The following is a 23335-nucleotide window of genomic DNA, read 5'->3' on the forward strand; positions in this document are numbered from 1 at the left end:
GTACCGTCTGCCTGAGGGCAGGAGAGTAAACAGGTGGTGGCCTGGGTGAGAGGAGTCTTTTAAGATGTTATTGGCCCTGCTAAGGTAGCGGGAGCGGGCAATGGATTCCAGGGAGGGCAGTGAGCAGCCAGTGATTTTTTGTGCTGTGTTGATGACCCTTTGGAGGGCTCTCTTGTCTGCTGCGGTGCAACCGGAGTACCACGCCGAGATGCAGTAGGTTAGTACACTTTCGATAGTGGTGCGGTAGAAGGCCACCATCAGTTTACACTCCAGGTTGTTTTTCCTGAGTACTCTCAGTTCTCAATTCTTAGTTCATGTTACTTAGCAACAAGTGGAACCAATGACCCTTTGTATGGCTGTGCAAAAGGGTTACAACAAAACATCTACTTCTTGTAAATATCCAACAAGTCTGTCAATTATTGTGGAAAAAGTAAATGTTGTCTTTGTAAATTCATTTAACCTCCCAAATGAATAATGTTCTCTTTAATTGATAGTAGCTTTCAAGAACCATATTTCAACCTATGACATGTATGTTACTCACACCCATGCGTGGCAATGGTGAGCACACCCTGGGCGAGGCCATTCTCCTCAGGTTTTTATAGAGGTGATGTCATCTTTTCTCCCCATACATCACCTTCATTAGCCATAACATAAAACTTCCGGTAGGTTCTGAGGACGGCGTTGTTTTAAGCATGTTCATGTTCCAGGGCTGTGAAAAGCTACCGTGGCCTGAGGCGATAATGCGTTCCTATGGGGTGGAGCGCGTGTGCCTGAGAGGGTGCTTTATGGAGTCTCCTCATCCTGGACAAGCCCCCACGATTAGAACCAATGCCCTGCCAGGGAGTAATGACGGGAGGGCCTGCATGAAACCGGCCCCATTCCTCATCGTTCATGCCCATTAAAAGAGGTCCACTGTCACTCACAGTCCGACGTGACTCCACCGCTGAGTGATCTACGCATGACACCTCTGTCACATAATGAGCCCTTAACATGTTGGGATTGGCGTGGCCCACCTCCTTTCATCCGTTGATGTAAATCTTCTTTATTATGGCTCAGTTTCTCCGGAGTCTGGGTCTCTTTATGGGCCAACCCACGCCACGTCGTGACGCTGAAGCACCTGGGCTGAAAAGCTCCAGAGTCAACTGCACCTCATTTGATGGCATCAGCCTTAATCTATGATCTCTAACTCCATCTCCATCCCAGCACTTCCACGCTCCCGGCCACCAAGCTCTCCCACGGGGCTGTCTTGCGTAAAGTCAGTCCGTTCTAGACGACTGTGCTATTACACGGGGGAAGCAGCATCGCAGAAGATACCTCCTTCTAGAGAGAGGGGGGTCAGGTGTGTGCGTTTAGGTTTGGTCAACATGGTGTGAATTGTGTCATCAGTGGTGTCAGAGCTTCACAACACCACTGTGGAAAATGGAGGCAAAAAAAACGACATGAAAAATGGAGGCCTACCATACGGTGAAATGACAAATGTGGCCGATACCAAATTTCACCAGTGGGGAGGCCAGGAGCAGTATGCAATGGATTTTTTTTGACAGATTCAGATTGCTTTCAATTTAGGTGGCTGACCTGAGGGCTGGTACTGTCCCGTTAAGGAAACAGATTTAGACAGTGACCTGCAAACAGATGGGGACAGAAAAGGTATAGAAAAAGTTAACACCTCACTTAATTGTCTGCACTTTCTTGAAAACTGAGTATGTAATTAATAATGTGCCCCTAGGGTTATTACCCATGTCTGTATGTCAAAGCACACTTAAGCCCTTTTATTGTGTATATTCAATAATTGAGGAGGCACACACAGGAAAATGAAAACAATGGCATATTGATGTTGCAGTTGGTAGTTAAATGTCAGCCAAATAGCATTCAATACAGAGGCTGTTGCCAGAGTGACTTAATGGGGCAACATTTATGCATGTGCAGTTGTTATGAGTAAGGGTGAGGTAAAGAAACTAGCTTGCTTGACTTTTTTGTCCAACACGAATCGCTATTGAAAGGGGAGGCAGGCTGTTGGCGGGAAAGTGGTTTCTGTGCGGGCGCCTGGGCGCACTTGCTGTAATGAAGGTTGCTTGGATACGGGGATAAAAGTGAGAGGAATTTCTCAAGCCATTACCCTAACCCCCTCCCATTCAGGCTACCAATGTATGGTTTTTGGTGAGTTGCAATAATCTCATCGACTTATTCTGACACATTTATGACTATTAGAAACAAAAAAGACAGTTATGTGGTGAATACCACCACAAAACGTACAAATAACACCCGGAGAGTAGGCTTTATTACGGCTAAATGTTCCTCTCTGACACGTCCGCGCACAAGTCCTGAAACCCAGCCAACACCTGGGGCCATGTCCTCCCATTCATTTCACAGAAACGGCTTCTGTTTGAGCCTTCCCAGTATTTCACATGCTTTCAGACCCCATGATCATCCACACTGCCAGAGAGTGTGTGTGTGTGTGTGTGTGTGTGTGTGTGTGTGTGTGTGTGTGTGTGTGTGTGAGAGAGAGAGACAGAGAGAGAGAGAGAGAGAGAGAGAGAGAGAGAGAGAGAGAGAGAGAGAGAGTGTGGAGGTGGGTAAACTGAAGGATGTGAGAAGATAGGGGGAAAACACTCACTTGCACACAAATACGGATGAGATCAAGCTTTCATACACTGTATTAATTATGTATACAGTCACAACACTGGCAGTTTCCAAAGTACATGACCAGTGCTTTTCATCTCTCTATGGGCCTAGGACTGATATGAAAGGGCTTGATTTCCCCACGGAGCTGTATCATCTGAGTTTTCTCCCTTCAGTTCAGGAAAGTGGAGGAGAAATGGTAATCTTGTGCCATAAAAACCAGATTGTTATTTTTTAAGTGAGTGTTGACAGCTATTAAAATGGATGATACTTCAAGAGTGTAATTACAATACTGTGATTGACTGCCTCACATCTAGGCTGTCCCTCTAAACCTGTTAAGAGTATTTGTGACAATATTTCATAGCATTCCTTATTTTTACACATTCACACACACGCACGCACGCACAAACACACACACACACACACACACACACACACACACACACACACAGGCCTTTTCAACTCTTCTGCTTTTGAAGTGCTATCACTGAGGATCCACATCTTGTTTCCATTCTCACTGGGGCCCTATCAAGTTAGTGATAAGGGGGTTCCCTAAACCCTTTATCAGTTCAGTGGGAGAAATGCACTTAATGAACAGCACCATGGTGCCTTGTTTATGTGAGGGTTTTAATGCCGTGTTTGAAGAATCCATCCTTTAGTCGGGTGGGTTGTGAGATGCTGTGATAAGCATGCATAAAGCGCATGGTTGGGTCTGGCAAAATGGAGTCAGTTGGCGAGGAGTCGAATGACAATGACATTGTCGACTCTACTGGAGTGCTCCACATCATGCTTGATATCAGGATACACCATGGTTTGGGCAAAAAAATGATCACAACCTCATTTCAGTCAGAAAACCTTCAGGATATCCTGAGATGTTATTAAGCTTTCTTTATATAATCAACGTAAATATATACGTAAATAAGTCATAATTTTGCATGACAGTATATATATATATATATATATATATATATATAGTCATGCAAAATTATTTGAATTTACAAACAGAACACACAATAGTGTGAGCTACCTGCTTTCTTCAGTTGTGTAATGTGCATTTTGTTGTCATGGTAGCCATTGCTTTCTGATATTTGTCCAATCTTGAGCATATAACCTTACAGGCAAAAATAATCTCTCGCAGACACCTGTCTGTACATACTCACAATGGTGAAATACAATAGACAAACACACACATGCTTGCATATACAAACCACACACACACATACACACACACACACACACACACACACACACACACACACACACATACACTCACACACAGATACACACACACAGAAGGCGCACTGATCTTGTGCACTGCCAAACACTGACCAATATGTATTTATAGCCTCAGGAAGTAGGCCATTCTATACTACTGGCACTCCTGCCATCACATCCTAATGTACACATCTTAAACATGTTATGTAATGCTCATGTTATATACGTATCCTGAGAGATCACACACACACACACACACACACACACACACGCATACACACACACACACACACACACACACACACACACACACACACACACACACACACACACACACACACACACACACACACACACACACACACACACACACACACACACATATACACTCACACACAGACAGGGTGAGAAGGTACAGTGGTACTGAAGAACCTTTCAGATTGCTCTTGCTAGGTCGCCTGCTTCCTGCATGCTGCAGAGTCAGAGGCTCTTTACATTGTGTACATAGCAAAATCACGAGCAAAAGCACTAATATATATCTCAGCCTGGCAGGGAAAATATGTTGTCCAGGTCTAGATTATTAAGCATAGCTGTACCTTCCCTGGCTCAGCTGTGTCTGAGTGTGATGTTTTGATTAGTTGGGTAAAGCAGCTAAATGTCACAGGGGACTGATATGCCACCGGCATGTAGGATGTACTGGGTAGGCGGGCGGGGGGCCAAGACAATGTGATTTCTACAGAGTGTGAATCTCTCATTAGAATAAATGTTTATTTAACAGAAGGGACTTGTGGCTTTCTCAGTGGGGGTGTAAGGCAAGCTTCTAAACCCGAAGGTAAGTTATTCCACTTCTACCTCAAACAGAATATGACAACAATGGCATGGTTATGTTATCTTATCATATTCCAAGTGTATTTGACCAGATGGCTAAAGGGGTGTTTGAGACTTGGATTAATTGTCTCAAGGGGATAAGCATATACAGTATCTCAGAAGAGGCCAGAAAGAATAGAAACCATACAATGTGGAGGTTACTCGGTGTAATATTTGTAGGTGAAGGAAGGGCACACGGAGACAGAGAGAAGATACGTCTGTTTGCCGTTTACTTATAACTCGAATGCCGGTATACAGATAGTGAAGTGGCTCATACAGATACCGTAATTACCGTAATACTATGGCCAACATTACCGTAGTATATGTGAACTACTACACTCCTCCCTCCTAGATTATAACCTATATAGCCAGACTACATACTTCATTGCATTAGTCATTCCTTAAACTACATATGCAGGGTTCAATTAACAGTAACATACCCTAAACTTCATAATCATAACAGTAAGCAGTCTGAACATAATTACTGACTAAATAAGTCATCATCTCTACATGAACATTTAGAGATTCAGTCTTTCTGGTGCTGTTCGCTGTCTTTCAGGATAGCGGCGCTCAGGTTGAGCTTCCGGAGATGCACCAGCAGCTGCATCTTCTTGCTCCGTGCTTTCTGCTTGGTCCTCAGAGCTTGCTGTGTAGTCCAGGAAATCGCTGTCATCCATTCTGCTTGGACGTGTTGAAGCTTTAGATGCCCGAAGGTGATCCACATGCACCTTGACTTGGCGTTGACCTATTTGCACTACATAGGTCAGAGGTCCTTTTCGTTGCAGAATTTCCCCTGGAATCCACAGTTTCTTAGGATGTCTGAAATCTCGAACTAACACCCTCTCTCCCAGATTAAACATCCGGAGAGGCTTTGCCCGCTTGTCATGAGCCTTTTTCTGTTGTAGCTGATGCTTGACCACCACTTCGGATATGTCCGGCTTCAGTAATGACAGGCGAGTGCGTGGTTGTCTTTTCAGGAACAATTCAGCCGGGGTGCGTTCAGTGACTGTGTGAGGAGTGTTTCGATATGTGAACAGGAACCGAGCAAGCCGTAGATGGGGTGACACAGACTGTGCTTCCAGTCGCGTCCAGGCTTTCTTGAAAGTCTGTACCGCTCGTTCCGCTGCTCCGTTAGACGCAGGATGGTAAGGTGGAGTGAGAACATGGCGTACTCCGTTATTCTTGAGAAACTGCTCAAACTCCGTCGATGTAAAGGGAGGGCCATTGTCTGACACGAGCACCTTTGGCAGACCATATGACGCAAAGAGGTTCCTGAGAAGATTTGCAGTCTTCTCTGCTGTTGTTAGTTGTGTAGGCAGGACTTCTAGCCATTTGGAATAGACATCTACTACCACCAGGTAGTGCTGCTTGTTGATTTCAGCGAAGTCCACATGTATCCTTTCCCACGGTGTTGTAGCCCATGACCAAGGATGAAGAGGTGCTGCAGCAGGTCTGTTCAGTGTAGTCTCACACGCTGCACACTGACTCACGTGATTCTCTATCTCTTGGTCTAGTGCAGGCCACCACAGGAAACTTCTGGCTAATGCCTTCATCCGTGTCATTCCTGGATGTCCCTCATGCACATCTGACAGAAGACGCTGCCTGAACTTAGGCGGTATAATTACCCTTGACCCCCAAAGAATACATCCCTGGTCTGTAGACAACTGGTCCTTCCTCAAGTAAAATGGCTTGAGCTCTGGATTGGGCACAAACTTTGGCCATCCTGACAATGTCAGATCCAGGACCTTAGAGAGGATTGGGTCAAGTCTAGTCTCTTCTGCTATGTCTTTGGCAGACACGGGCAACTGCTCAACATGGGACACACAGAAGGCTTCATTCTCATCTGTGCTTTCATCAGCGTCATGCTTGCATGGAAGACGTGACAACGCATCTGCATTGGCGTGGTCACTGGAACGTCTATACTGGATGTCATAGTCATATGCCAGTAGGATTAAGGCCCAGCGTTGCATGCGGAGTGCAGCAAGAGTTGGAACTGCTGATTTGGGGCCTAATATGGTCAAAAGTGGCTTGTGGTCGGTCAAAAGCACAAACTTCCTTCCATACAGGTACTTATGGAATTTCTTGACACCGAATATTATGCTCAATGCTTCTTTTTCAATTTGAGCATAATTTCGCTCACTTGATGAAAGAGTCCTTGATGCAAAAGCAATTGGTTGCTCTTCACCAGAGGGTAGCACATGCGAAATTACTGCACCAACACCATATGGACTGGCGTCACATGCTAGCCTAAGAGGCTTCTCTGGGTCATAGTGTGCAAGACACTTACTGTTCAGGAGACGCTGTTTGCAGGCTTTGAATGCGTCTTCACATTTCTCTGACCATGTCCATGGTGTGTCTGTGTGTAGCAGCTGGTGAAGTGGATGCAGTAATGTAGATACATTTGCCAAGAACTTTCCATAATAATTAAGCAATCCCAGGAATGATCTTAGCTCTGTAACATTCTGTGGAGCTGGTGCGTTTACTATGGCTTCTACCTTGCTTGCTGTTGGGTGAAGTCCTTGTGCATCAATTCTGTATCCGAGGTACTCCACTGAATCTTGCAAGAATGCACACTTTGATTTCTTGATCCTTATTCCATGCTTTTCCAGTCTTTGCATGACTTCATCTAATATTGCTAAATGTCTTTCTTTTGTAGGCGCTGAGACAAGGATGTCATCCATAAAGCACACTACATTCTCCATTCCATGAAGGATTTGGTCCATTGTGTGTTGGAACACTGCCGGAGCTGTGGAGACACCGTAGGCCAGACGGTGGTATCTGAAGAGGCCTTTGTGTGTGTGTATCGTCAGATACTGCTCTGATTCTGGATCAAGCTGCAATTGTTGATAAGCGAAGGACAGGTCAAGTTTACTGAAAACTATTCCGCCAGCCAGAGTAGCAAATAAGTCCTCAGCGTTTGGTAGAGGATATTCTTCTGGGAGTATGCATCTATTCACAGTCACTTTGTAGTCACCGCACAATCTCACAGTCTTGTCTTTCTTTGGTACTACGACGATAGGTGCAGCCCAATCACTCCTTTCCACTTGTGTAATGATTCCGTTCTTCTGTAAGCGCTCAAGTTCTTTTTCCACTGCTTCCCTCAACGCATAAGGTACTGGTCGTGACTTGTGGAAGATTGGTTTGGCACTGCTCTGCACTGTAATCTTTGCTCTGAAGTCTTTAATCTTCCCATATCCATCCTTGAACAAGTCTTTGTGCTTTTCAAGCATGTCTTGCAGTGTGAGTGGTTCAGTTCTCTGAAGGCTGAAGATCTTGCCCCAGTTCAGCTTTATCTTCTGCAGCCAATTTCTTCCCAGCAATGGCGGTTTACTGCCTTTAACCACCACAAGTGGCAACTTCCACTCTTGTTCCCCATACTTCACCGGCACCAGGACCTTCCCCAGCACAGGTATGATATCTCCTGTGTATGAAGACAGGTGAATGGCAGCTGGTTTTAGTGGGCAATTCTTCAGTTGCTCCTGATAAAGGGACTCTGGAATCAAAGATACTGAAGCACCCGTATCCACTTGCATTTTCACTGGTTTCCCAGATAACTCCATGCTGACAAAAATGCCGTCTTTCTTTCCTTGTGCAGTGTATACTGTAAACAATTCCAGCTCATCGTCATCACCATCTTCTGAGTCATCCGTTTCCCTGGTTGCTATGACCATTTGCGCTTTGTCCCTCTGTCTTATTTTCTTGCAGACTCTTTTCAAATGTCCAACCTTCCCGCATCCATGGCATGTTTCAGTGCGGTAGTGGCATTCAGTTGGTTGATGGTTATCTTTGCCACATCGATAGCACTGCCATTTCTCTGAAACCCGTTGTTTTCCTCTAGAATCATCCTGCCGGTCGTAACGTGAACTTTGACCTTTCATGTGATTTCGTCTTTCACTTGAAGTATTGAAGACTTTGTTAACTGCACCTTTTGGTTTCTCAGCATGTTCTCTCAATTCTTTTGTGTCCTTGTAGGCCAATTCTAGAGCAAGTGTAATTTCACAGGCCTTTTTGAAAGTAAGTTCTTTTTCAGAGAGTAGCCTTTTGTGATACCGCTCCCCTAAGAGGCCACATACAAACTTATCCCTGAGTGCATCATTGAGAAATTGTCCAAAGTCACAAGTGCTCGCTAGTTTCTTCAGTGCAAGGATATATTCAGAGACTGATTCATCTTGCTTTTGCTGTCGTTTGTAGAATCTGAAGCGTTCCGCTATCAAGATAGGCTTCGGCTTGAAATGCAGTGACATGGCTTTCGTGAGGCTATCGTAAGTCTCCTCACTGACTTTTTTCGGTGCAACCAAATTTTTTAGTAATCCATATTCAGTCGGACCCAAAACACTCACGAATACATCAGCATTCTTCCCTGCATCAATGTCATTTGCAGACAGCCATCTTTCAAACCTTTCCAAATATGAATCAAAATCTTCTTTCTTACTGTCAAATTCCGGAACCTTTCCGATATATGCCATTTCTGCAGTTGTAGTCTTATTTGAATGTCTCTGCAACTTTATAATTCCCCCTCTTTCAAGAAATCCTTCAGTTGACTTCCCTTTCAGTTAATCTCCGTTTTTCTTTGTCAATTTAAACCACTTCCTTTTTGTCTTGAACACAATTTTCCCTTTTTGTTACAGTCACTCACCACAGGAGGGCGCTCTTGCGCTTTCAAATGTTGTGCCTTGCTTAGCATCGAAAACTATTTCAGCAGCTAGCATTTACGGTTTCTTCCGAACCAGAAAACATGGGAAATCTTGCATTTAGGAGAAGTTATACTCATCAAACACCTTTAGTTTTCATCACTGATGTGGATTCACTTTGTTACCTCGTCGCCACTGTAATATTTGTAGGTGAAGGAAGGGCACACGGAGACAGAGAGAAGATACGTCTGTTTGCCGTTTACTTATAACTCGAATGCCGGTATACAGATAGTGAAGTGGCTCATACAGATACCGTAATTACCGTAATGCTATGGCCAACATTACCGTAGTATATGTGAACTACTACACTCGGAATGGTCTTGTCTGAATATCCTGGGCACAGGTCGGTTTGTGATGGGCTTCCATGCCCCCCTGTGCCACGAGGGAGAGTGCCATTTGCATATCTGCTCAGCTCTGGCTACACCGAGTGCTATCTCACTTCGCCCTTTTGGTGAGCGACGTAAACAACACAGGGGCCGTTGCTTCAGATAGAAACACAATCCCAGAGGCACTGCTGAATAGAGGAATTTCACCATGGGACATAATTAGAGCTCACACATCCTGTCTGTGAAATACAAAGGTCAATCGATCTATTATTTGCTGTGGGAGCAAACGCTCCAAATTAGCATGCCACAAAAAAAAGAAACATGTCAGAGGTGATATTTAGGCATGCAGACAGGCCATGGCTAACAATCACAATATTAACTTGTCCCAACAGCTATAGGCAACGTAGATCTGTATCTACGAATCTACTGAATCTACAGCTCTGAATGTCCAAACTGCTCTCTGTCTCCATGACAGGCAACATGTTCACACATTATACCTTGGGAGTCCATGATGGCAAGCATTTTATTATTATTATAAGTTTCTATCATTTATCAGCCATACGCTATTAAATCATCTCTACCATTCTTCTTGTGTGGGTGCAGTTATGCACGGAGTATCTATAATATATACTGATTATTGTCAAGCATGCTGCGCTTCTTATCTAAATAATTATAGTGATTTCAATGAGAATACAGTTTTGCTGGATTTCTCTCCAGGTTTATAAATAGCCATGTGTGAATATGAACAGCTGAGATTAAGGAGGAGAGCATGTAAGAGTGAGAGCGAGATTGGGTTTGTTGTGTCGTGACCCAGAGATCCCGGCATTTCAGAACCATGGTGAACGGCAAATCCACAAAAGTGGAAGATCCTTTGAAGTATTGAAAACCAACAACACGCAGATACTCAGGGAGAGATGTGCCATAAATAAAACATCAACGCAAAACCCCCCAAAAAAACACTGGCCACGGTATTTGTCGTCAATTGCACAGAATGGTTAATATTATCTGACTGGTAAAGGCTGTATACTTTATTATAGTTCTAGATTTTCAACTTCATCTTCAACTTTTCATTTTCTATTTAGTTTGAGTTAGTTTCACATATGGTTTTATTACTCCCATATTTTATTCCATGGACTAATTTCTATTTAGTTTTAGTTTATTATAGTTTCAGTTTTAGTATTTAATAGTTAAGGACAAAAAATAGATTAGTGCAGTGTGGAAAATAATCTGCCTATCATTGAAGATATCATAATTTCAAGACTACATCTAACTAACACATGCAATAGGCTTACATTTGTTTCTGATTGAAAGTCTGTTAAAGATGCAATCTGCAATTTGGTTTCACGAAAGGTTGTTGCTATTTGTGCTCAACAACCAATCAAATAACACCCCTCCTTTCAATGCTCCTGAAGCACTGTGTTGCCTGGCCTGGGTTGTTTATAGCTCGGCCCGAACCAGGGCCGGAGTGGGCCCACTTTTTCCATGGTAGTGGAAATTGGATAAATGAAGCAACAGTTCAGCTCTTACCATTCTGTAGTTTTTTTTTATTATTAATACCATGGTTCAACAAATAATGTAAAGGTTAAATAATAATCCACTTAAGATGAGAAGTTAACAAAAAATATTCCACTATTCCACAAGGATAGGTTGATAAATTAACAAAAGCAGAAATAAATAAATAAAGCATTTGAAACGTATCCCACTCTTCAACAAAAAGGCATATTGAACTAATGTTTACAGTTCAACTCACAGTACAGTATACAGTTACATTGCGAATAGCACCAACAGCATCTACAGCATCAGTAACCGCCTAAGCAGTGCACTGGTTTCAGCCACTTTATCTATAACTATGATAGTTCCCCATTTACAGAGCCAGGACTGTGTAGAAACACAGTTTTTTTCTTTTGAGCGCAAACACAGAAATGACAGCTAGAGGACCGTGAGGAGCAATTAGATGAATTTGACGAAAAGTGTAAGGGATTAGAATTGCAGACTGCTCCTTTAATACACATAAAAGGCAAGAACCCATGTAAAGTTTCCAACCATTTACCCTTTTTTGCTTTTATTTAACTAGGTAAAATCAATTGAGAACCAATCCTCATTTACAATGATGACCTGTTTAAGAGGCTTCAGCAAAAGTATAAATAAACACAGTCCACAAAAAACAACATATACAGTACAGATATAATACTATGCGTCATACATACAGTACGACAAACATTCAGTATGGCTTACATATACAGTATGACACAGTACGACATTACAGGACATAAGAAACTTCAGGCAAACCATATAATAAAACCAAAATGTGAACTTACAGGTTCTTTAAAACGTTATGTTCGTAACTCACGCTCTGTCTCGCTGCATCCTTTCTAATGGATAATGTGTATTCCTGTCGATGGTAACTTTGAAAGGGGAACTTCAAGATTTGGGAAACTTTCCCTTTTTATTTACGCCACAGATGCTGTCTCCAGAGACCCCATGTGATCGCTGTCTCCCTGGTTGTGAACTTACTTTATTTCTTTGGTCTCATCTTACATGATTCAGTTGGATAAATCAAATGCTGTGACAAAATATGTTAGCTAAACATAATAACATCATGTTACAAAGACATGTTCAAGACTAGTTTGGGTAATTCCAATGTGGTGTGGTTTAATAAATTGGACAATCCCTCTTTTTTCAGTGTACACTCCAAAGCAACCATTCCAAGGCCATGCCCCCAATCCACCCCCCCACCCCACCACCACCACCCCCCACCCCGCCCAACCATCATTACACACTGCGAGATTGGCAAGGTGATTTGGTCCTTCTGTGCCTGTGTATTCATCATTAATAACTTGTCAAAGTGTCAGAAATATAGGAATAATCAGTCGGCCAAATGATCAGCTCTCACAATATGGGTGCTCATTTGAGGCTCGTGGATGATTAGCAGAATGATGACTGCTGTGAAGGCCATGGCAGTCCCACGTGAATCCCAGAATGGATGATGCATGATTTGGCCGCTGAGCAGCTAACTCCATCATGTTAGGAATGGATTGGGCCGTCAAACAGGATGGAGAGTGAGAGACAAATGCTGTTTGGGTCTCACCGAAAGTGCCATATAGTTTAATTCCCCCCCCTCATTCCAAATGAGTATTGATTTTGGCTTGATAACCACTTATAAATCATGTAGAGCCCAGATTAGACGAGAAGAATCATGCCAACAGATTGTTGCATAGGCTTTGACACGTCATGGTCATTGTTTACACTGCAGTAGTTCATTGTAAAATTAGTAGCTACATCTCATATCATACAATATGGTGCTCTCACTTTTTTCACTTTCAGATCAAACATTTCTTTCTATACAAAAAGTAAAAATGCTCAGGCTTTGAGATGTTTAGGTGTTACAAGTGTTGCAAATATGATCATGTCACTATTGTTAAAATACACCGTTAAACTATTCCTGTGAAAACTGTAGTAATTTACTGGTTATTTACTAGCAATTTATTAGCCAGTTTTCGCATTTAGTCCTGTGTATTTAAAGCCTCGTGTTTCATGTTCGTGTTTGTGTTCACGTCATCTTGCTACACTAGTTCTGTTAGCTCCTGAGGTTTTTCTGGTTGTTCCTGTGTTTTCCCTATTGTGAGTACAGACTTCTTATTTTCATTTAAACTGTCTTGAGTTGTGTGTTTGGGTCCAGCTATAACAGCATTTTTACAATAATGAAATTATTGTCATCTTGTGGAAGTTGCATTTAAACGCACAAGGGTGAATTATGAAGTCACATTCACTACAATCTTAACTAATGTTCGCTAGCCTTGTTTGTCAGCTAATATTAGGTTGAGGGGTTAATGTGAGCTAACTTAATGTTTGTGACAGTTAACCATGTACAGTTATTACATAGCCTAATCTTATGTCATGTAGGCTAATTATGCTAAATTCTTTCGGTAACGTGGTTAAAGCAACTTTATGCAGTAATTTGCTACATTTTGAGGTATGTTTTTTGTTATCTTGAAATTCATTCTGATGTTATATGGTCACATGAATGACCGTTAAACACACCTGCCATTCCCAGCAGCTCTCCAGGCTATGCACTACATAGTTCTGTGGTCACCGAACTACACCAGTGAACAATCTTTTCAAGGTTTATGCACCATACCTTTTAAGTGGTTAGCTGAAGTAGCCTAAGTACCACTTAAATATTACATGATTAAAGTTATGCCATTGTTGACCCTGACATACTTGGGTTGACATACTTCTTGACTCACAATGTATACATTTAATATGGTTTCTTGGCTAGATCAAGCATTAACGTTTTGTCTTGATCTTGGAAAGACATAAGCTTGGTCCAGAGACTTCAGCATCACAATATGGAACATGGGAGTTGACACTATGCCTTTGTTGATGCTTTTAGTATGGGTGTTGATGCTTTTAATATACTTTTCTCATCAACTACTTTGTAGCGCAATTTTTTTTTTCTCTGTGTGAACAAGAAATATATATCCTGTAGGTACTCTCCTTAATCTGCACTATGACTCATGTGGTTATATATTACTAAGAGCATATATCACTAAAGGTATTTACATGATGGAATCCTTGTCATTCAGGCTTGAATGATACATAAAGGGTTGAATTTAAATAAGTGGTCCATGTACTGAAGTGTCACTAGTAATGATTATTTGACATGTTACAGTTCAACGCAATATATTTAGCTTTATTTGAAGAGACGGGAAGAGATCCTATTTTCCTTTCAACTGCTAAGACAGGCAATGTTAGCTCTGTTATTGCACAGCACATGTATCATGAACACAATGGCCATGACCCCACTGACACTCGCAATGGATATTGTCTCTTTATTTGTACAGAGCTCATATTGCAGATTGAGGACTTGTTTGCCAACCGCCTGTGATGCCACAAGTGGACCAGGAGCCTTGGATACAGTGACCTACACACACAACCACACATTGTTTATCATGTGACTTTGGCAGAACGTGCATGGTGCAAAAGAGACACTTTCACCGCATTGACTTGTCAGAGTGTAGATGCACTACTTCAAGGGCAACTTTGGGATTTTTCATCTTGTTATTAATCGGTCCATCCTATGAGGCAACCAGCATGTCAAAGTAAACCACCAAGGGTCTGACAACATGAGAAGGCTTACTTTGACTTTGTCCTTTGTCTTTGTCCATTGAGGTAAACAGATATATATCTATCTCTCATGTTGTCAGACACTTATAATAACATTATGAGCCTGTTATTGGCATAAACAAGCATTTGACTTTGACCCAGATGCCTGCCCAATTTGGATTTCATTGTATTGGCGATTTGCAGTGGCCGGTTATAGCATTCTAACTCAATACTGGACCAAGTAAACCTTTTACCTAGTAAAGCTTTGGCCCTGAAAAGATGGGGACAATACAGAAATGTCCCTTTAAAGGGACCAACACTTCGATTCCGGCCAATCGAGGACCAGTTGTAGATAGCCACCGGATTAAACTTTTCAACCTGCTTCATACATGTCTTGAGATACAAAAATACACACACTATGGCAAGTGCTGAATGATGACTGAGCCAATCACAAAAGAGCTAGTATCTTCGGCATCATTTGGTGAATTTGGAGACGGACCCGGCACAGTTTGGCTCACCAAGGAGAGGGTCCAAAATGAGCTCGGCACAGTTTGACACCTTTCAACTCGTAATGGGAATGCAAATTAGCTCCAAACAGTCCGTCGCTGTTGTTGTTCCGTATCAACACAAAAAATTATGCATATCTTTTGTTATCAAGTCATTTTGGATGAGGTCCACTTAATATTTCAAACCTTTGCCGAGGTGTATTCCATAGGGAAAGGTATAAACTGAGGAAATGATGAGATAGTAAGTCATCTTATTCAAAATCTAGAAGCTCTTAAAGTTACCATATATTTCTAAATATACAGAACACTATGTTGTTTGCAAGTTATATACCCTGCTGAATCAAACTATGCTGTAGTGACAATAGAAAATGATTTAAATCAAAATATAAATACATCAATATATGTAAGTGAAATGGTTAGTTCCTCTTTTGGAGATAGAAAACACTATTTTCGTGTTATTATTATTGATTTGCAAATAACTTTTGTCAAATTTAAAAACAATGATAATTTTGTATTTAGGAAAAGCAATATTTGTTAATTCTCACTCCAGCACAGTGGTCCCTTTAAATCTGACTGAACATTTCTGTTTATTGATCTGTGTGCTCTTTTGTAATTATTTTAGCAAGGATTTCCTCATCAGCTGCAAGTAGTTTGTCTGGCCCTCTAGTTGCTGTCATTGGGATATTAATGGTATACAGTATGTTCTTCGCCGGTACCCAACACATACCATCCCTGCCTGGCCAAGAATACGATCTTGTTGGGCATTTTGAATGCATACATTTGATTTGAACAGCCCTTTGAGTTGTCAATTTCCTCTATCAGTCCAAACCAGTAAAACATCTTCATGCATACAGATCGTAAAGGTATTTAGTGAGGGGCTAATGGTTTGGAAGAGGAGGAGGTATCTGCAGAAGAAGATGGGGAGGAATACAACCCAGAGCATGATGCATCTTCTTCAGATGATGATGAAGAAATCCCCCAAGCTGAAAGAGAGACATTTTTGTCAAAGAACAGAAAAATAGCCTGGTCTTTGTCACCATGTGACAACCGGGGCAGGATGGCAGCACCAAATGTCCTAACAGATTACCCCAGTGGACCATGCCCAGGACAACGCTTCAACATTCTACAGGTTCATCACACCAGCCATTGACAAAATCATCCTGGAAATGACAAATCTGGAGGATGTGTATAGGTCCCGAGGCGGGGCTACATCTAGTTTCTGGGATGCAGAGTGGAAGGCCGATTTTCCGTGCAACGATTCCACTGAAGTCTTTCACACTTTCAAGAATGCTTTAAGTTGATAACTGGGAGTCAAGACCTGCAAGACATGTGGCAGACAAACTGGCAGCCATTAGAGAGGTCTGGGAGAAGTGGGTGGAGCGTCTACCAAACCTCCACCTCAGTGACAGTGGATGGGCAACGGAGCAATGCCACTAAGGCTTCCATTCAGAGGGACATTTTTATTTTCATTCATCTGTAATGTAAGTGATTTTCACTGGTAAATATGTTATATATTGTTGTAATTGTATTGGTTTCTGTGATTGTTTTCTGCGACACTGATACTAATAACTAATGGTAATCTTTTGTCAAAAGGTCGCTGTTCTTTTTGGCAGTGTATGCCCAGGAAACCAGCAAAGTATGACATAAAAATATGGGTGGCCTCTGACGTACAATCCAGTTACACTTACACCGGGAAGCCGACCAGTGGAGGCCCAGAGAAGAACCAGGGGATGCGGGTTGTGCTTGATGTGACTGAGGGGGTCACAATGTCACGTGTGACCATTTTTTACACCTCTTATGAACCTGTCCAGCAGGTCCTGAAGAGTCAGAGAGACGTAGAAAGAACAAGCCTGAGCTCCCCCTTGCATTCCTGTCTACAAGAAGGGAGAAAAGCTTTCTCATCAAAGTACACACACACACACACACACACACACACACACACACACACACACACACACACACACACACGTACACACACACACACACACACACACACACACACACACACACACACACACACACACACACACACACACACACACACACACGTACACACACACAAACTTTGCTTTAGTTCCTTCCCTTCCAAAATAGGGAACAGCAATGTGGTCCTCCTGGGCAGACTGCGCAAACCTGCTGAGATCAGAGAGCGTGAGGCCAGGAGACCAGCCATCATCCTGGACTACAACCCCAACAAAGGAGGTGTGGACAACCTGGACATGGTGATTGGAACCTACAGCTGCGCGAGGATCACTGCCCACTGGCCCTGGGTCCTCTTCCATATTATCACTGATGTGTCCAGTCGTGATGTGGAGTGAGATCGACCCTACCTGGATGCCTGATGTGTCCAGTCGTGATATGGAGTGAGATCGACCCTACCTGGATGCCTGATGTGTCCAGTCGTGATATGGAGTGAGATCGACTCTACCTGGATGCCTGATGTGTCCAGTGGTGATATGGAGTGAGATAGACCCTACCTGGAGGCCTGATGTGTCCAGTCGTGATGTGGAGTGAGATCGACCCTACCTGGATGCCTGATACCCGGAAACAAAAGGAGGGTGTTCCTGGAGCAGCTGGGAAAGGCTCTCGTAGCCCCACATCCAAAGAAGGGAGCGCTTGCCCACACAGCAGCCTCAGCTGTGCTCGTGAAGGCTGTTCAGGGGGCTGAATCTTGTCCTGATCCACCCAAGGCTACAGCTGAGGCAGGCACGAGGAGGAGATGCCAGGTCTGCCCACTGTGCTAATTAGAGTGGATTTGGTTAGAATGTTATTGTTTCCCTTCAATGAAATGCATTTAGACCTACTCTTTGCATATTTCTGCCACCTTCACAAGTGCTGAAAATAATGTAATTATAATAATAGTCATCATGATGATAATAATAACAATAATAGAAATACTTATAATGTTATAATTATTTGTATTATTATTATGAGGTTAAAAATTGAATTATTATGTTTAGCAAAGGGAAAAGGGAAGTATACAGAAAGGGTTTAAGAAAAGGAAGTATACAGAATGTCCACACTACACAAGGCTTAAATGATGAATCTTACACACAAGAAATAGGGTATTATGAATAAAATTAAGGACAAAAGAATGACATTGCTCCTGGGAAGCACGAACCTTTAAACTAATATTTAGATATTTAGATTGGCTGTATTTGTAACATAACTAAGCAAACCAAATCCCTTTTCTACATACAGCAGGGTATATAACTTGCAACATGTTCCATATACCTAAAAAGATGTGACAACTTTAGTCATTTAGCAGACGCTTTTATCCAAAGCGACTTACATATGTGCGACTTACAATGTATACACATTTTACATTTACACTGATGGCACACTGCACATCAGGAGCAATTAGGGGTTCAGTGTCTTGCTCAAGGACACTTCGACAGGGAATCGAACTAGCAACCTTCTGATTACTAAACGACTTCTCTACCTACTGTACCACTGTCGCCCCGAATAAGGCAACATACCATCTCAAAATGTCTTCAGTATATACCTTTTATACTTATGGACTACACTTGAAATTGTAAATGGACTGCATCCAAAATGACTTGAGAACAAAACATTCTTCCAATATCTGCAAATTATGTATTTGAGTTTGTTTCAATCAGTAAGACATCAATGGTGGTTAAGACAGTAAGATATTTGAAATCTGCACATGAAACTACCCTAGTCTGCAAATCTTCAGCAAAAAATATGTATTTCCTTTGTTAAGAAATTAGAGGAATATGTTAAAAAGTGGGCCACCATTATCTAGGGCGTGCCTGATCAGAACTGAGAGAGCGACGTCTCAAGAATGAAAGGAGATAGCGGGCTGACATTTTTCTGTACCATATTTATAAGACATGGTGGAGAGTTTGGACAAGGAATTAGAACAAAACTCAGACAATGGTGTCAAGGCTGTTTGAACAGATGTTGTTATAATTATAACAGGCCTTTTAACATTTGTGTCAAAGACCCTACAACAGCCATCTTTTCTGCACATACATCACTACCAAAACTAACACCCAAATAACCCATAAACATAAAAAATAAATAAAGTCACCAACACGTGTCAGGGAGGGGAGTTACATGCCATTTTGTAGAATACTGTTTCAAGAAACCAGGACCCATGACCGGATATATTGGCAACACGATAGATTGATTTTACATTCCCAACACAAACTTGAGAGGTTTGTATCTCTTTAAACCCCACTTAAACTCTACATCTCCTGAAAAAAACGAATTAATGAGAGCCTATTCCTACGCCCCAACACTGCTAATCCACACACCCTGGGTTCCACTTCCAAATCCTTACATCAGGTAGGGTGTAGGAAAGCCCTGGACAACACCTAGGGTCCTTCACCGTCTGTAGCACGTTATGTTGTGGTCCCTTTGTGTACGAGGTGACGGGAACAACGCATAGTTGAAATTGAAGAATTAATGGCTATGGTTAGGATGAATTGTATGAATAAGAATACATCTTGTTCAACCATCACTTAAAAACTCAAGGATTACATGGTCCCTAACCCTTTTACTGTTGCCTTAGCTTAAAACACAATTCATGCTGAAAGTAACAAAAGGAAGTGAGGTCAGCAGTGTCCCCAGCCCCGTGTGTCACACACTCATGTTAGAGGTTGTTGAAGCTGTTTGTGTCCTATGAAAGAGCCGTGTCCTTGCTCTGGGTTTGAATGACTCTCTAGTACGGAGTGCACATAAAGGAAGGTAATGATTTTGTGTGTGCTAATATTCATGAAGCTTTACATAATTGTATTCATATATGTTGAGCATTGCTATAGTGATAACGTTATTGAAAAGGCATGACCTATCTAGCTTACCCATCTGGGGGTCCTCATCGTCACCATCATCCTTCAAAAAAGAATCAAACAGACCATCCATTTACATTTACATTTAGTCATTTAGCAGACGCTTTTGTCCAAAGCGACATACAAGGGAGAGAACAATCCCACATTCTGTTCCAAAGAACGTGTTATACCACACTGTCAGACCTTTAGTATTCGCCACCTGGACTAACGGACGGAATCACCATTAAAACGCCCTTGACAAAACATCCACATCCAATGATGACACATGTTGCTTTTGTGTGGGAGGATGATGAAACAGCCGGTCATATTTATCCCATTTCCATCTCTCTGTGTTCTAGATACTTCCCCACAGGAAGTGTTCAGATAGACTCTCCAGCTCCCTGGAGTATATCCTTCAGTGATATACCAGTGCTGATCAGTGCTCTCTGCTACAGAGCAACACGATGAGGTGAAATTCCACTATTGACTGCACACTGATGTTTAATACCCACTTCCTCAGGGTGTCACCATTTGTGTATTGACAAGGCAGCTAAATTGATGGGTTCGTTTTACTATGAGACTCCAATCATTCAGATCCCACGGCCCAATGATTTATGTATGAGAGAGGGTGTGCCACAGATGAGTTGTGCAACTGTGCAATTTAAGAGAAATACTGGAGAACTCCAAGCTGTGTTCTAAAGTCGAAGATACAGAGTGCTCCATTAGGGTTATTTTGGGACTATTGTTTTATGTTCATGCAGAACACCAATGAATATGCAAACAATGTTGGATTTCATTTGTCACTTCTAAACATATTTCTTGAAAAAAGAAAAAAAGTCTTTCAGGGAGTTGACCTTGGCTCATAGAGATGTGTTGCATACATTAAAATATTAAAGCATTACTAGTGATCTGAAAGAGTGTTTAAGGTCCTTTCCAGGACCTGAACACAGGTTCTTCCCGAGACCTTCCTGACTTTTTCTTCTGCCTTAGAGATTCCAAAGAGATTAGAGCTGTCTCATTACGTTGGTACCAGGTGTTCTTTCTGCATGGACAATAATACTGAGTTTCCAGCATTTAATTATTTTGGTTTTCAATGACATGAGCATCCCATGTGTCAATACAATGTCTTGTATTTAAAAAAGATCAAAGATGTGTGGTGAATGCTGTCATAAGCTCCTCATAAACTCACATGTTTTGCTTTTGAAATAGGTTTATTCGGTGCTCAAGAATGTGTTATAAAAATCCTTATGTTCCCCAATGCCCTTCAAGTGTTACTGACTTTTTAGGCTAGGATGTCTCCATTGTCACAACAGCTACACGGCCGATCACCGCTGCCATTCCCACCGCAGGTCTTCATGGCCAGGCCCATCAATCACCCATGGCACACCAAAAGTAGCGTCATCAACCAGCTCCATTATTCAAGGAGATCATATTCATGGCCTCACTTTGTCCACTTGAACAAAGCTGCTTCAATTATGCATGCATTTTATTTCAGGCCATCAAATTAATTATACAGTTGTGTTTCAGCGGCACATACCTTCAGTGTCTTGGGCAATGGCAGAGGACAGGATGGGCACTTAGACGGCCAGTCAGACAACATCTGTCTGGGCCAGGAGACTAATGGCCATAACGGAAGCTAGGCTGCCTTCGGGGGTTGTCCTCGTCGTCAACTTGGTTTGCTATCTAGCACAGGGTTTGCAATAGGCAGTTTGTGTGGAAATTGATGTATGAAAATGACACAGTGACACAGCTGTAAGGTGAGCATCCACTGACCTTTTGACTCCCAATGCCAAGATTGTAAATGATAGATTTTCCAAGGCAAGCATACATATGAGTACAAAAGTCCTGGTCTTTTGATTAGGAGTGATTCATTCTTCAAATGCAGTGACAGATTGCAACTACAAAAAAATATAAATGTATCTTTCCTACCCTATGTTATATGAAATATCAAACGAATGTGTAATTGGATTGTTGTTATCTGTTTAGTCATCATTTGCTAATTTACGACCCAACATTAACACACCCAGGTCTAATCAGAGCTAACCCTATTCAAAATCTGCAGTGGAAAGAAGGGGATCTGTAAGAATGGCTTCCAGAGAAGTCCACCTACTGGTCTTCTAATCTTCAGAAGTAAACGCACACTTTTACTCAGAATAACAAGCCCTATACCCATCCCCAATCCCGGATGAAGCATTGAAGTATGGCCCAAAGATCGCATCAATAACAACAAATAGGTTCTCTCAAACAATGGTGTAGTTCTGCAAATGAGTTGTATTATTGTTTTTGGTGCATAATTAATGTTATTGAATGTTATTACAGTTGGCTGCCGGTAAGATATCTGTATGTCTGCTTTATTGCAATTATAATATAATTATATGTAATATAACCTATAATTCATTTTAGACTTTTAATGTGATCTCATATTTTTTTATAGTTTGCTGTTTATCTATAACCATGGCATCTGCCACTAATGCATCTCTTAGCTACAGTTAAGCACCTGGATTTAAATACGCACAAGCCATGCACCACGATACTGTTCCTGCCTTTATGGCGCCAATGTGATGTGGTTTATGAGGACATTCATTTCAAATCAAACCCCTCATGATATACTGAACCAACTTGTGGCTTTTCTGGCTTATACGCTTAGTATATAGGTTAATGGCAAGGAAATGTGTTGTATTGGAGGAGAGATGGGCATCAGGTTGAGCTATTGGAGTCTCTGTCTCCCCGAAGGAAACTGTAGGAGCAGAAAACTCTGATATAAATCACCCCAGTGAGACACACACACCGCTGGGCATTAGGATGTATGTGTGTCCTGCATTGAAATGTGACCCTGTCAGCTTCTTCCAGTCAATGCATGACTCTTGGATGATCAGAGAAGTCACTCAAAGGGAAACTTCATAGATCAACTACCACCCCACCCTTGATGGTCTAGAAGCACTGCCCCCCCCCCCCCCTCCTCTCTCTCTCTCTCACACACACACACACACACACACACAGACACACACACACACACACACACACACACACACACACACACACACACACACACACACACACACACACACACACACACACACACACACACACACACATTCTCGCTGAAGTAGGACCATAATTGTAGCCACCAGCGTTTGTCATCTTGGTGAGGAAGATGACCTACAGTTCTTTTCACTCTCTGCTGCGCAGTTTTACGACCAAATAAAAGCCCC

General features: G+C 42.1%; 1 protein-coding gene across 1 annotated transcript in view; it reads left to right on the top strand.

Moving 5' to 3' along the window:
• The window catches only part of xylb (xylulokinase homolog (H. influenzae)), an 82434-nt gene extending 65174 nt beyond the window's left edge, over positions 1-17260 (top strand). Inside the window, exon 20 of the mRNA XM_012821301.3 lies at positions 14563-17260. The gene's annotated coding sequence lies outside the window, so the exon portion shown is untranslated. The remainder of the gene's footprint in view (positions 1-14562) is intronic.
• Positions 17261-23335: the final 6075 nt, after the last annotated feature.

The sequence above is a fragment of the Clupea harengus genome, chromosome 17, assembly GCF_900700415.2.
Source record: "Clupea harengus chromosome 17, Ch_v2.0.2, whole genome shotgun sequence".
Lineage (NCBI taxonomy): Eukaryota > Metazoa > Chordata > Actinopteri > Clupeiformes > Clupeidae > Clupea > Clupea harengus.